Raw genomic sequence first — 13458 nt, forward strand, 5'->3', positions numbered from 1 at the left:
AAATGATTTGTCGCTTTGTAGAGGATCGGAACGGTTCGTATCCAATGTATCCCTATTACAGTCATTCTGAGATTTATGCGGCTACAATCTGTCTTAGCAAACGCCGAATTGTTTTTTGATTCATCCCTACATGAGCACTCACAGTTTGCAAAATCCCTTCTGGCTACAGGATAACTTAGCGAACGGGGCTCCGTGTTCGTTAATGCCCTTTAAAAGTTAGATTAAACATAACCAAGCAGTACCAAACGTTACCTATGCATATATAAAGGAAAATATTACATTCAGCTAAGTCTGCTTTATTGAAAGCCCTTACTATAGATCGTTTACATTCCCCTTTGTATATTGTATGTCCCTGTCTATGCTTCTTAACCTCTCACTTATCGGAAGTAACTTTATTCGCGGATGACTATACGCAAAACGACATGAGCTGCCGTGGCTGGCAGTCGAGTAGTCGCGCAAACTGTAAATTCTCAAACTATCGAATGTAACGGCTACGATATCACAGGACAAACAAACAGTGGCTTTCTTCAGTAATTCCTTACTGTATCAGCGTTCATTTGATAATTTTCTATATTGCCTACGCTATTGCATCGTAACGAAAACGAAACAGGGGTGCCACTACCTTCAGCACGTAGCCTATCTGTACAATCCGTTTCATGCAATGATCGTTTACGCACGCTGTTGTAGACCACACAGTCTGAGGTGGTTTGCGGAGGGACGACCTCAATCAGACATCGCGCGATGGGTAAGTCCGCAGTTTAAAATCCGACAGGCTTTTCTGCTTGTGATGCTTGAAGCTCGTTTACCTAGCCGGATATCGAATAAACGATTAGGTTGACCTCACGGCGTTCCAGCTCTATGCCGACGGCTGGCGCGATGTCGTCATCGTTCGCAATGTAGTTGCCCTGGCCTGTTATTCAAGTCGCTGTGCTCGCGCGTAACGCCGCCGACGATGTCGCTAAGAATGTCCGGTAGTTACTCCGGATCGTGCACATCGACTACCTTGTCGAGCTTGTCACCGAAATTGCTATCGATCTCCAGAGTATGCACACAATAGCACATGTTTGCTCATACCTACATGCGTTCCTTGTGGTGATGCCCGGCGGGAATATGGTTCACCAAGCTGCGCTCAAACTGATGAATCCCGAATAGGGTATCTACTGTTAATTCGGCTCCACGTTTGAGAACGTGCGTTTCTTTCATAGGTTTCAGCAGAAGATTTATGTAACGATGAATAACAAAAAGGCTCACTCAACAAACAGGTAGGCCGCTAGACGCATGATTATTTGTATTCTAAAGTTGGAGATCTTAAAATGTAAAATCTCCGCGTGTGTCATTGCATTATTCTCAACCCTGGTACGATAGAAACCTATCTGTTCCACAATACGTGGAACTGTGTTGAAACGTCAACTGTGTATCTACGTCCTAGCCAGAAAATTTATTTCGCCTGCAATGGCTATGTTTAACGCAGGTCGTCATATGGGTACTGTCGAATAAACTAGCCATCCACCGACGTTTTTTGTCAAGTGGCCGAAAAGCTAACCAGCGAAATTGTTCTTAAGGATAGCGAGTATAGCGCTCGTTGCACCACCCTGATTCTGACTTATTCGAGACAAACTATTGATGATTTGAAACAACTTTAATAAACGTATGACGAAGGCTAAATTTCAACCTGTCAGCCATTTAGCTCAGCCTGCAAGCAGATTTGCAATTTAAGATATTCTACTTTTCATACCTATACAACCCATCTATATGCGACTCAGATCTGTGTGTAACGTTGCGGTATCTCGAACTCGAATTTGTCACCGACGAAACTATGGCGTTGTCTAGCCCGCTGACTCGATCAGCACACAGCTGATTGTTTTATTAATCGTCCACGTTGCATCTGAAGGGAAACAAAATACTTGATGATCCTTGAGGTCTGAGAGTGTATCAGGTACGGCCGAGAAGACTATCTACCTTCATTTTTGGCTGTTGATGTGTGCGCGCCGCGCCGTGACGTGCGTGCATGTTACTGTAAAAAAAATAATGCTTAGGATTGCAACTGAGACTGGTAACATCCCAAAAACCCAAATGTACATGTGTGGTTAAATAGTACAAATTTATTCAGAGCTAACTAGGAACGTTTCCCAAATACTCTGGCCTTATATTTTTATCTTAAAAGATCTTATTAGGATCCGGTAAACATCTGCAAATTCGTTATGCTGCATCTTGCCTTACATCTCCGACGTTCTTCTGAGATCATTTCTATCGGTGATTCTGCTTATCAGACCCCTGCGTTCGGTGCTTCGTTCAGATGACTCAAAGGCAAGCCAGGTATAGGGGGTAGCTACGAAGCGATTGTCCGGTAGCCTTCCAGTTACTGATGGTGAACGGCATATTGTTCCCTCACCGAATATAGTCGGAGCTATACATGAGTGGGTTTTGAGATTCATTCACACCTGCTATTTGAACAACTGCACCCTTCGAGTAAACGCTCAGAAATAAAGTAATTCAAATCGAACCACTGTTTTATTGTGGTATTGCTTAGTAGTAAGATTGAAGAAGCGTAGCTACCGAAAAATGGTGCCTATACTTGACTGGTTGAAAAAAACAATCCTATAACGTATGGTTCCGGCAACTAAAAGTGCGCAATATGGAGAATTGATGGAAGCTACACCCGTAGACGATATGAACATCATTATTCATGTTTAATGTTATTCTAGATATATAAAAGCATTTATTACTTTATTAGACTATCGTGACCAACTGCTGGTGTTCGCGTTGTAGAACGATACTGGGATTTGTTATTTGTAGGGGTAGCTGACCCGGCTTCGACGAAGAATGCTTACTACATCTGAATGGTCGCAAAATGTCTTGAGATTTGAACCACATCCGCAGGGATAGATAGTTCTGCAAGGAACGATGTCGAGAGAAATTAACGAATCACTCTTTCGTGGACCACAGATGAGTTCATTGTAGTAATTGCGAACTTCTGAACCGTGTCGCCCGGCGGTCGTGAGTCGCTCATCATAATCTGAAACACCATCGAGCTCCATGTAATTCCTAATAACGCACTACAGCTTGTTCAGTGAAGTGCATTTAGCATAGTAGCTAAAAGATCATTGTCATGTGGGTGCTTTCGATGGTTTCGTTTTCGTAAAGTTCACCATGAATCGCGTCTCGCGACAAATACCTGTGGCACCCTTGTACACAGCGTCCTCTCTTGCGGCCGTCGTCAGGAAAAAAGCAAGCTTATAAAGAACTGGCAACATATAACAGGAGCCATACCTACCTACAAGAAGTGGGGTGCCGCGAACTGGGATTTCGCTTGCTAGCGGCGTCAGTACATCTGCGATATTGTTGGAAAGCATTGTCTGTAGTCGGATCAGCATAGTCTATGTATAGACAATGTTCAACGTGTGAATTTTGTGTTACAAATGAAGTTATACCGTATATAAATTTTCTTTTGATAAGCTCTAAGGGATAAATGTGCGGTCTGGGCAGCAACCCAATTCAGCACTAGGCAGGTCGCTTGTCGAGTAATCATTCAGAGCCATTTTGAACACTAAACTAAAGAATCTGTTCTTGCGACTCTCCTGAAGCTGGCATAATTGGTTGACACAGTTGGAGTATTGTCGTAAGTTAGAACGTTGCTATGTAAGAGTCCCATACTAGTCGTTTAGCTTAGGAGCTTTAGGCGTTCTGCTAAAGATCAGGACTTTTAGATTTCTGTTCTTCTTATTAAATTTATTCTTCGTTCAAGCGGCACATTTTGCCCAACTAATTAGTGTGTTTAATCAAATAAGTCTCAGGTAATAATTATAGCAATAATTAGTTTATGGGCTTGCATATCATGGATTATAACGTACGATCACGTCCAACGAGGTCGTGCCATCGCAAAATTGGGCTTCGTTGCAGCAGATCGTTGGGTTCTAAGCAAGCGAATATGAAACAAGCCTAGTTGAATTCAAAGAGCGGAATCATCACAGGGCTATACATATAAAAGCTTTAGGCAAAATTGAATCGTTCTCTTTTTTTTAGCAGTTCTTGCAATTTAAGTATAATAACAACATATAGTCTACCGAATTTATATCGGCGTTTAAATATATAGAAATGACACAATTCTTAGCCTTCTGGTCATTGCTAGGCTTTGATGTGGTTGCAGTTCTTCACGTGGTTTTTTAAGCGTGCTAAGAACTGCTCCGAAAGTAAAACTGAAAGGAATAAACGCATGCTTCAGGATCCTTATCGTTAAGAGCAGTGACAGCTTCGAGGGTTCACGAAAGGATAGCACTGTCGAGCTAAAACAAAGTTGCAGCAATTGGAGGATGATCAATGCCCTTCGGTAAATGACATTACTAAAGAATACCATGGGAAAACGGCAAGCGGGAGTGAATTGCCAATGAATCGTGGATATCATATGTATGCAGACGTCGAGGTCAAGCCTTTGGATGAAGGAAACGAAGGACTCGTCCAAAGACGCATGAATACTGCGTAAAACGTGCAAGCAAGATATTACATACGAATGTTTTTATTGACTTTTTCTAAACGAGGTATTGAGTAAGCAAATCAACACAATGTTTAATCTGAAACATCTAAAGATACCATAATAGTGTTGAGTTTCCTTTTCTCGCACATAGCTGTAACTACTCTCTGCTTGTGAGAAAGCCCTTGGAATCATCGGCTTGATGGACATCGAGTATTTATTCCCATTAAAAAGTGTAGTCGGGGTAATTTTTGATGGATCTATCTTATCGACAAGCTTACAAAACAGCATAACAATCGTCCTGCAGCTATTTGTCATTTTTTTAGTTCTGTAGTTATGATTATTTTATTTTAAATTTTAAAAATATTTTATGATTTTTCGTATTTTCTAACGTAGGTGTTTGAAACATCGTAGCTGTATGCCTCGTACTCTTTGATAGCTGCCATAGCAGCGTGCTCAAAGGGATTCGTATCAGCCACGTCGGCCGTTTTCAATAGCTTCTAATGATGAATTACTTCTGTGATGAGCCGTTTAGCACTGCATTCGATAGTTATACAATACGAACCTTCTGTGAGATCAGGCTAAACATTGTACGTCCTGACAGAATATACGAATGTCTCATGAGCTTCAGGCACAGCCTGACCGGTTCAAGCTGTACCATCAAGTCGTCGATCAACAAATTTTTCCTTACAATTGTAGGTAACCAGCGATAAGCACTCCATCAACAACAAAATCAAACAGAAGCTCGAAAAGCAAATAGAAGTTTTTCTCAGACGCTGACTCGCCATTAGCGAGCGGTTAATGACAAAAGTGGCAGATTCTATATTTTTATAGACAAATCCAATAGTCAATTACGTATATTTCATTTATCAGGTCCGATTTGCGTTGGAATACTATCTATAATGGTAATTTTCACTATCGTTCTTGCTATTATCTTTATCAATGAAAATTGATTAAATGAAGATAAAGTGAATTTTCAGCGTAGTACCTACAGTGTTACCGCAATTCCTTGATTGATCCCGGAGACACATCAGTAAAACTTCACTTCTACATCACGAACCAATCGTCGAAGGACCAATGTCTTTCGCCCGACGTAGGCAGCGTTATGACACTAATGAAAAAAGGATACAGATGTGCAATTCTCTGTCGCAAAATAGGTCCCTAGGCAACCTGTCTGTCTATATAGTTCGGCAATAGACTGCACGGAGCGCTCAACCTCTATTAATGACAACCCAGGATAGACTTTGGATAAAAGTTTGACACAGCTGAATTGTGCACAAAGTGGTTCAAACCGACCTATCGGTTCATCATTCCTATTTGCAGCCATTAGATGCATTTTAATTCTCGTCTGTAAATAGACGACGGTCAATATTCTCCCACCAATGAAATGACGTACAAGTTTAAAAAAAGATCTCAAACGCTTTTAAGACAACGACCTCATAGTCACGAGTTGTTCGTGAAGATAACCGCTGTATTGCTTAGAAAAGTACTAAGAATCAGAGACGAGGAACAGCCAGCCTTCGAGAAACACTACACTGTGATCTTCCCGACCGTGCATATACGACGAACATATCGCAGAAATATATGACGTATTGCACGACTAGCGAAACGAGCGTTACCCGTAGGACGTCATACGTTACTCTTGCATTTTTTATAATATATATATATATATATATATTGCATTTTATAATCATTTATAACATCATTGATCTGCTTCTCGTGCTGTATTATTGTCCTGATAACATACGTATGCTCAGATTGGACAGTGTCATAAAGGTATAATATTGCAATTCACATCTGTGCTAGGCCACAAAATGAAGTTAGAACATTTTTAGCCCGTGAAACAAAGTCGTCTGTTGAGAGAATTGTTTATCTCTCTTGTATGTATATATAACAATGCGGGTCGATCAAGTACATGTGTGTAAGGCGTTGCAAAAAATGTATACATTGTAACTGAATTATACCCTTTTTTTTTGGCTGGACAAAAACTAGTGCCAACTTGCGAACATCTATTGTAATGTGTTTTACCGATATAACCTTGCTAAAGGTGGCTAGTCCTTTTTTCCAGCTAAACGGAGCACCTGAACGATAGCGTCGTGATAAAAGGGCACATCTTGATGGGCTGGACGAAAAGAATACCCTGTCCGTTTCCTATATTCGAGGCCAACTTTCCTATGAGGTTACTTCAGACATAAGGTCGATGTCAGAAGATTAAGAAGCCGCATTAGAGTGTATTGATCATAGCGGCAATAAATTGGAACATCTACGATAGGACGAAACGCAATGTACTTTATGTCGATTCTTTTGCAATTCAAATATTGATTTTATGTAGACAGGAATCGAAGTTACGACTGTGTGTTATTGGGTCGTGCATATATATAATAGGTGTTCCCTTATGAGCACTCTCATTTAAAACGCTTCATTAGCGCTAGCCCTGTCACAATGCAGAATCGATATTTGACGTTTTTATCGCAATGGGTCTTTTAAAATAGACGATTAAGATTAGTTCTAGTAAAAAAAAAAAAACAGAAAGAGGTAATAATGCGCCTCATTATACGATGCTTCTGACGCATGCCCCGGTCAATATTATATTTAAGCTCAATGACGCATTATTCACGATCGGTCGGTGACGGCTTTGATCATCAAGCTTTGCCCCATTGATATGTCATTCAGATGTTTCCCCAATCGTCTAACAGACACCTTATGTACGCAAAATGGATTCTACTTGGGGTATTTTTCAGTTTCATTATGGATTGCGAGCATTAGGGGTACGGGTAACGCTAACGTTTCGAATTAAAGAAAATCACATTACGTAACACACCGAAACGTCATGATTGCGGTAGTTTCTACTAACGAGGCTATATATAACAACAATCCTCAATGAACTGCTAGTCAACCATTAGTCTGTACGAATTCTGCAACGTCACCTGGCCAACGGCTATTGTGAGTACTCGGCCTGCATAAACATGGGGCGAAACTAAAGCAAGGCTTCTTGGTCACGGTGTCTGTGCGTATGAGGTCTGTTTGCCAGGAAAGTCAGAGTCCTTACGTAGTCTGCTTATGAATTGTCCGCGTTAGAAAGTAGCGCGGTACCTCAATGGATCGGATAGAAGCAAATCGAGAGTAACAGGCAAAACGGACGCGTCTCTATGAATCTACTCGTACATTCCGATAGAAAAATAAAAGCTGCAAGTGATCTCTTAATTGGAAGTCAATTTGAAGGGTTTGTGTCAGGGTATAAGAAATGAACAAGTCGTGTTGATTTTGCTAACCTCGCCTTTCGCAAGCTTGACGCATTCAATCAAGTGTAAAACGAGGCATACTCTTGACAAGCAGGTGTTATTTAATTATAACATGCAAACATTTAAAAAATAATAGTTACTTTGTTTTACCTGGACGATTTTTCAGAGGAATATTTTACCGATCGGTGATCAGGAAGTAGTGCTGCCAATGGATTTAGAAACTCTGGTGGATTTCTAAACGTGATTTTTTATCTTGGTAAAGTAAAAATTTCGCCTTACATTAGCGTAAGACCTCTAAAAGTAAAAGAAGCTTATAGACCAAAAGTAACTATAGAATTTAGAATATAAAAAAGATGATGTTTACTTATAAGCAGTTCGTGTTGTGTGCGTCAACTGAAGCTCTCCAGGCAATACGGGGCTTATTATCGGTTCAGCAATAACATGCAGACCATGTTTCTAACTTGCTCTCAATTCGTGCTGCATCCTTCGCGAGTGCCTACTAGGACCGTGAACTTGGGTTGTCTAGGTTGGCCAGGGTTGAAGCAAGAGAAAAAAGGTAAGTTCTACATATTACTGTAAAGTTTTGTTGTTTGTAGCTTTATTTTTCTGTATTGTTTGGATAAGACTCAATTCATAGAAAATTAATTCAACTTGGGTGAATTTAATCACGACTGCACCGAATACGATAATGCCTCTGAATCTATTGGGTATCCTGCGGAAAAAGCTGAGCGAAATGTAAACCTAAAAAACGTTTAGGTTACTTGTGGATTGACTCTGTCGCCTGGTGATGGCGTGGTTGCAGACGGCTATCAATCACGTGGATCTTACCAGTTAGAGTCACAATTGCGCATGATACTGGGCAGCCAATAGCCGAAGTTCTTGAACGAGGTTAAGGTTTAGTACATCGTGCAGGTCAGAATGTATCGTGCGAATACATTAAGCCTGAAGTATCGCTTGCATGATGCGTCAGCGTCTGACCTGCTCAAAAAACATCAACTCATTGTGCCGCCAAACGCTGGCTTGATACGATTCAGAAGTAAGGTTGACCTACACCTATCACACATATGTGCTTGGCACGTATCTCAATACGTTCCACACTTCCAAAATTACCCATTGGCTTTTCATATATTACATAATGCTGGCTACGATACCGTCTTCATCTTGAATTGTAGTAGTTTTGAGGCTCGTTTTGTCCCGACTGAATTCTCAGACGCACAACTTCTATGGCATTATTAGGGCAGGCAGCGACAATTCAATCAGTCGCCTTTCTTGGCTTAACGAACAGTCTCAAATTTATGACATTTCAGGTTGCAATCATTCAGGCCTCCTGAACGTGACTGCTCCAACTATTTGCAACCGAGCAGAAAAAAAAATCTTCAGATATTGATATTGTAGTAACGTATTTAAGTAGTTTGGTAGTGTAGGAACGTTTTGCAAACAGCCGTCACGGTTTTTTTCAACGAATAAACATCCGCATTGCTTTTTGTCCTGATGGACTGCTATTGTTTAACTATTCGAGGACTAGAATCTCTGTTTTTTTTTTTCTATGTATGCCTTTCCAACGAATTTGATTACTGTTCATTAGCAATCCGACAGTGTAGATTGGCCAGTTGTGGAAGATCATCTGATACTAAATAAGTTATATTTATACGCATTCCAACGGTCCGGTGTTTCGATTAGGTTTTGCTACTAGAGAAACCAGACACACTCTTCATACATGTCTCTTCTAATATTTAACTGCTTTCTTCCTGCTCAAATCTCCTCAATGATGAGGTTCCGTCCGCTGTTTTTGAAGTAAGTTGTTTTTGTCAGTCTTTTCAGGATTATCCAACGCTGATCATACGCAAAAATGTTTAACTTTCAATTCCAACTTACAACATATATAACATATCTATTGTAAGTGTCTTAAGCAAGTGAGGATAATTATCTATAATGAAATAAAATAAAAAGCGTGCTACGTTAGGGAACAGAACAATTTTATGTATCAAACTGCCGGTCAACTTCTTGTAGCGTTGTCAGCGAAATTGAAAGCTACGCTGCTGAAGCCGCGCCGACGATGCCAGCGGCCATCCTAGATGCATCGTCGTTTTAACATTCGCTGTTCTATTTCCTGTGGCGTTTCAGTCATATATTCGTAGGCGACGTTCACCAAACATGAGTCAGACACCGTGTGAGCGAAGCTATTGCTCAACGAGTCGCTTCATGAGTCACTGTATGGTACGTCACGTCCGAATCCTTGTCTTCATTGCATCGGAATTGTAACGATTGTAATAATGAAAACATCATTTATGCGAAATTATGTTGTTCTTTCGCGCGACGTGACCGAATGAAATATATGCCTTCACTGTAATTTTATAGTTTATAGACTTTTTGTATCGAAGAATCAGTCAAGGGTATGACACCACAAAGTTCGGTTCCTGTATTGGTGGACTCAACCACCACGCTAAGCGCGCATCAACCGCGGCTAAATCTATCGGGCATTTAATTAAGTTGTTGAAAGCAAATAACAATTTTTTCCAAGATAGGCAAACACTCAAGCTTCTTGGACAACTTTGCTGGTCGATGCTTGCTATGTTACAAAAAGTTATCATTTATATAAACCCTGTTCGTCAGATGGCTATCAGTGGGGTCAGTAGCGCTTTGCCTATGGCCAACACGCGAGTGAATTCAGTGTGTTGTAAAGTCGTTCTATATTGTGCGAAGCGTACTGTGAGCGATACCCTGCGATAAGGTGTGGTAAGGCGAGGTGCGACCCTTTGCTGTCGGCAGTTTGCCCCTTTTTGGGTATTGCATAACATCACTTCTGTCCTCCCTGTTGTCGCAGGTGGTCATGTTGTGCACAGTCACGCCAGGACTTTTCGAAGAAGACGTACCCCGTGGGCGATTCAGGTTAGACACGAACTTTAGAGAAGCAGCTTTACCAAGTACAGAGTTGTGTTAATCAGTATGCAACAGGTCAGTCAGTGGAAGAAGCCTACACTTTTGTAGGCATTTTAGGTTGCTCTTAGCTACTTTACAGAGGTTCAACATTTCCCCAGCAGTCAATAAGTGGCCCACTATATTGACCATAATATGGATTTCCCATCATTGTTACCTGAGTATGCAAACTTCTCTACTAGATGCTTCAAACTATTTTACACCCAATTTTTTTTTTATGAAAATTGATTTCAAACGACATTTTTAGTCAAATAGTTTAGATATATTAACTAAAAATACCGTGCCTATTTAAGAAGCGACTCGCTTTTCGTGTGTATGCATAAACATGAACTGAGGACTTGAAGTCAGATTTATTCACTTACTTAGCATTCGTATATAATTTAATATATGACTAAATATAAACAGAACCTTTGAGTAATTTTATATATATATATATATATATATATATATATATATATGTTCTTTCTTTTTGTGAAAAACGCATCAAGGTGACTAAATAATCGGGCAAGACAATTTCGTAAATACCTCACAAATGTCCTTGGAGTATGATGTAGAGATTCAAACACTTCAAAATGGCATGTCATCAAAAGCTACCTAACTACATGACACACATTGCTGCCTTATGGATGTAAAAGCGGTCGTAGAAAAAGTGGATTGTGATGATGGGAATAGCAAATATTGACGAAAATATTCAATAAGTTCATTCTGGAGGTGGTCCTTTGGCCATGTGTCCTTGACGCGCTCTTGCCACGTGTCTCGAACAAAAATTGCTAGTGTTCGATGCAAACACTAACTCCTGGCTGATCTTATTGATGCTCACTGATTGATCGCACACATTTTGCGGCCAATCCGGATTAATCAATTTAATCAGCACCGCGACATTGCCGTGATGGCCAAAATACGGAACTTCTTGCACTCATGTAATAAAAATTCACTTGAGTAAATGTAACGTTAAAATGTCCATTTATGAGTTGTTTCGACAAGCAAAAACCTTTTAAAAAAGGCCGAGTTTACCGACCTTCACATGCGGGGTGCGAGGTGTCCCAGTATGTCCTTATTTACCTAACCTGTTGATTCCATAAGCATTGGTAAACTAAACAGCCGAACGCAGAACACTTGCAAAGTTCCATTCCAATGGTGCATATATACACAAGGAACAAGACAAGGCCACGAGCCTCCCAGTTTTTCTAACAACATTCTACTTCTTCAACTGCCTCTATAAAACCTAGATCGATAATATTAGTAAGCAAGCAATTGGACATTCTTTGCTACCCACAAAAGAACCATAGAAAAATATCCGAGATATCACTCATCATCTCGTGATAATATTAAACCAGTTACAAAGCCACTAGCCAAGTCAATTGTTTAGAGTAAATCGACCGACTGATTAACGCAGCAACAATTGTCGTTTGACCTTCCGCTTATTGTTCTCAGCTTCCTACAATTCCTTTACTTCGACGAAACTATGATGGCCAACATTTGACGAATGATATACAATGCCAACGAACTCGACGCATCAGGACATTCTTGGGCCGTTACCTCAGCTCTTCATTCCTTTGTCGACCCGCTCTACCGTCGTCTTTGCCTATATCCTCGTAGTCCTTTACACTACCCATCTTTGTGGGTCTCTTCCTCTTGGACTTTCGCACTCTTCTTTTCTCTCTCTCTCTTGCTCTCGTTCTCTTTCTCCCTTTCTTTTTTCCTAGCTTTTCTTCCCCAGCGCCTCTTCTTCCTGTACTCACTTTGGTGTAGTGTGTCTTTTGTTTCCGCCCACTGAACGTCATCGGCCCATGTGTCTGTGTTCCCATCACCCAGATGGCGCCACCGGCGACCCGACGGTTGGCCCTTACCCTCGACGTGGCCTCACCCTCGCCCTCGGCTGATGTGTATAAGCCCTTCAAGGCGCACGTTGCCTCCACATTCGTTTGCGCCGAGTGCGTCCTGGCAAGCCATCCTTGCGGCTTGCCCCTGTCACGCTCTCAGGGCCCGTATTAGGTTCCGTCCACGAGCAAGATCTCAGCTTACGAGATCAGACCACGGTGAGGTGTACAGTGGACAAAGTGCGAGCTAGTTTCGAAGACGAATCCCGCAAAAGCTAACGACCAAATATAAATACTACTACAACTGCTATCACAGATTGATCAGGTGTATGTGTGTGCGCGATAACCGAATAGTGATAGCGGCACGGCCATAACGACCAAAAGCAATATCTGTCTGTTTATCTACCTAAAAGCCTCCATCCGATCAGGTTTACTGCGTATTTAGCAGGCATCGAGTGTAGAGTGGTGGGAAAAATATTGTGTACGAACCCATAAAATGTATGCAGACTGAGAGAAGACAGGTTTGAAGGGGTTGTCCAATACATCTACGTTTGTTATTACACGTAAAGTCAGCGAATATATACATTGTATTGAAGGTGATTTTAAGTGGTGCGCTATAGCAAGACTGATAGAAGCTAAGGTTTCGGCAGGTGACAACAGAGAACAAAATCAGCGTCCACAGACTCCATAATAAGGTGAGTAAATAGGTAAGAAAAAATATGATTTTTCCGGCAGTGTGACGTGACCTTGACTATAAAACCGCCACCTGCCTGCACAGTCTCGCACTTCATGCAGGGAGTGGTACTACTTTTCGTAATGAAAGAGATACCCACAACGCTATACACGTATAAGGTTCTGATCATATCGTTTGAAATATCGAATTAAGCAAGAAATGCTTCCAGTCGATATCTTCTTTTTTACACAAGAACGGGTTTACCAAAGGAAGAAACGCTTTTGACAGTGAAACAATCACAAAAATGTTCGACAAGAA

At 41.0% G+C, this 13458-nt stretch overlaps 1 protein-coding gene and 1 long non-coding RNA gene across 8 annotated transcripts in view; both read left to right on the forward strand.

Moving 5' to 3' along the window:
* Nucleotides 1-7884: 7884 nt before the first annotated feature.
* LOC147755406 (uncharacterized) lies at nucleotides 7885-10664 on the forward strand. Its single transcript, XR_015329333.1, has 3 exons — nucleotides 7885-8266; nucleotides 9835-9927; nucleotides 10535-10664. It is a non-coding gene; the product is annotated as an uncharacterized LOC147755406 (long non-coding RNA).
* Nucleotides 10665-12138: 1474 nt separating this feature from the next.
* LOC111251469 (uncharacterized) overlaps nucleotides 12139-13458 on the forward strand; it is a 183330-nt gene continuing 182010 nt past the window's right edge. For 5 of the 7 annotated variants that reach the window (XM_086990359.1, XM_086990358.1, XM_086990357.1 and 2 more), the window contains exon 1: nucleotides 12296-13162. The gene's annotated coding sequence lies outside the window, so the exon portion shown is untranslated. Of the gene's footprint in view, nucleotides 13163-13458 lie in introns of all 7 variants that reach the window. The other 2 variants (XM_022808060.2, XM_022808061.2) reach the window with 2 other exon arrangements.

This window comes from Varroa destructor, unplaced genomic scaffold (genome assembly GCF_002443255.2).
Source record: "Varroa destructor unplaced genomic scaffold, Vdes_3.0 BEIS01000005.1, whole genome shotgun sequence".
In the NCBI taxonomy this organism is placed as follows: domain Eukaryota; kingdom Metazoa; phylum Arthropoda; class Arachnida; order Mesostigmata; family Varroidae; genus Varroa; species Varroa destructor.